The sequence below is a fragment of the Stegostoma tigrinum genome, chromosome 46, assembly GCF_030684315.1.
Source record: "Stegostoma tigrinum isolate sSteTig4 chromosome 46, sSteTig4.hap1, whole genome shotgun sequence".
Taxonomy (NCBI): Eukaryota; Metazoa; Chordata; class Chondrichthyes; order Orectolobiformes; family Stegostomatidae; genus Stegostoma; species Stegostoma tigrinum.
The window spans coordinates 2,021,972-2,024,340 of NC_081399.1; positions in this window are offsets into that span (position 1 = coordinate 2,021,972).

A 2,369-nucleotide genomic window follows, 5' to 3' on the forward strand; every position below is an offset into this window, starting at 1 on the left:
GGAAAAGCCCTGGGGAAAATTAATGAGCAGAGAGATCTGGGTGTTCAGGTTCATTGTATCCTGAAGGTGGACACGCAGAGGGATGGAGTGGACAACTAGGCATACGACATGCTTTCCTTCACCGGACGGGGTATTGAGAACAAGAGTGGGCAGGTCATGTGACAGTTGTGTAGGACTTTGGTTCGACCACATTTGAAATACTGTGCACAGTTGTTGTTGCCACATTACTGAAAGGAAGTGGATGCTTTGGAGAGAGTGGACAGGAGGTTCACCAGGACGTTGCCTGGTATGGAGGGCGCTAGCTATGAAGCGAGGTTCAGTAGATTAGGATTAGGAGTAGATTAGGATTATTTACATTAGAAAGATGGAGGCTGAGGGGGGACCTGATTGAGGTCTACAAAATCATGTGATGTATAGACAGGATGGATAGCAAGAAGCTTTTTCCCAGAGTGGGGGTTTCAATTTCTAGGTGTCACAATTTCAAGGTGAGAGGGGAAAAGTTGAAGGGAGATATGCTTGGAAAGTTGTTTATGCAGAGCATGGTGGGTGCCTGGATTGCCAGCGCAGGTGGTAGAGGCGGGCACGACAATGTCATTTAAGATGCATCTGGACAGATACAGGAATGGGCAGGGAGCAGAGGAAGCTTTTTCCCAGAGTGTGGTAATTAATTTTTAGGGGTCACGATTTCAATGTGAGAGGGGAAAAGTTGAAGGGAGATATGGGCAGAGAGTTCCTTACGCAGAGGGTGGTGAGTGCCTAGAAAGCATTGCCAGCGGAGGTGGTAGAGGCGGGCATGATAGTGTCATTTAAGATTTTTCTGGACAGATACACGAATGGGCAGGGAGCAGTGGGATACAGATACTTGGAAAATAGGCAACAGGTTTAGATAGAGGGTCTGGATCAGTGCAGGCTTGGAGGACTGAAGGGCCTGTTCCTGTGCTGTAATTTTCTTTGTTCTTTGCTGTATGCTCATACTGGATTGTGCTGGTCCCCTCATGCCTTCAGATTCAGACCTGGTAACGGTGTTTATAAGAATCAGTCCCCTCTGTTTCCCAAACTGCACCCCTGCTGCAATAGTCCCTTTGGTGATAGTGTCCTGCATCCCTGGTTCCAGAGATGGAGAGCAGAAGGAAGTCTGTAATTTTGCTCTTCTCCATATCTGGGAGCTTCATTCTCCTGTGGTTAATCTTTGTTCTCAATTTCTTATATCATGTCATTCAACGAATCGATCCTGAGGATTACCAACAATTTCTCTCTGACTTCAGAAGAGTTGGTTATATGCTGCAGAACCTAAGTTGTTGCACACACACATTTATTTATGGAGCAACATTGTCTATGTTCAGAAGGAAATTGAATGATGCAGTAAAGTATCTAGTTACATAAATACCTTGCATTATACGCAATTAAAAGTAGCCTTTGAAGCCCAGAGGATGGCCCTGTTCCTTCCAAACCATGAAATGATTTATTTTTTATTCACTGGTGGGATATGGGCATCACATAATGGGTCAGGATTTCTTTCCGATAGCTCGGTGTTCCAGGAGAAGATGATGGTTCGCTCCTTATGAGCCACTGCACTGACGATTGACCCACAGAGTCCCTAAAGTCATGAATTCCTGGATTTTGACCCAGCGACACTGAAGGAGCGGCGATATATCTCCAAGTTGCATAGGTGAGTGGCTCAGAGGGAAACTTGCAGGGGGTGGTATTCCTGAGTATCTGCTGCCCCTTGTCCTTCTGGATGGAAGTGGGTCGTGGATTTGGAAGGTTCTGGCTGAGGATCTTTGGTGAATTTGTGCAGATCATCTTGTGGATGGTGCACCCTGCTGCGGCTGAGTGTCAGTGGCGGGGAGGGAGTGGGATGTTTGTAGATGAGGTTCCAATGGAGTCCTGAGTGGTGTCAAGTTATTTGTTGGTTGCTGGAGCTGCCCTCATCCGGGGCAATTGGGGAGATCAGGCAGCCCTTATCCCAGCGCAGGGAGAGAGTTGAGCTGGGAACCTGCATATTCTCCATCATGGCACCATCCAAAGGAATTGTTTAGGAAAATTGAATGTCCCATTCGGTAGTTCAGATCGGGAAAGAATCTTGTGAAAGTCTTCATCAAAATCCAAAGCCTTGGAGCGTAGTAATGAAATCACATAAAATAGGTGAGCAGAAAATGAACCACTGTCAAATTCGTGGTCTCACTCTTTCGTATCGTTTGACGAGACACCAAAGTAATGTCCCAAACAATCACTATGAGCTGTTTCTATTAACAACAAGCAAATTGTGCAGGTGATTACATGACATTATCAGAATGCAACCACTAAACGATCGATAACAAATGAAGAATCCAAAGGATTGCAGATGCTGTAAATCAGGAACAGAGACA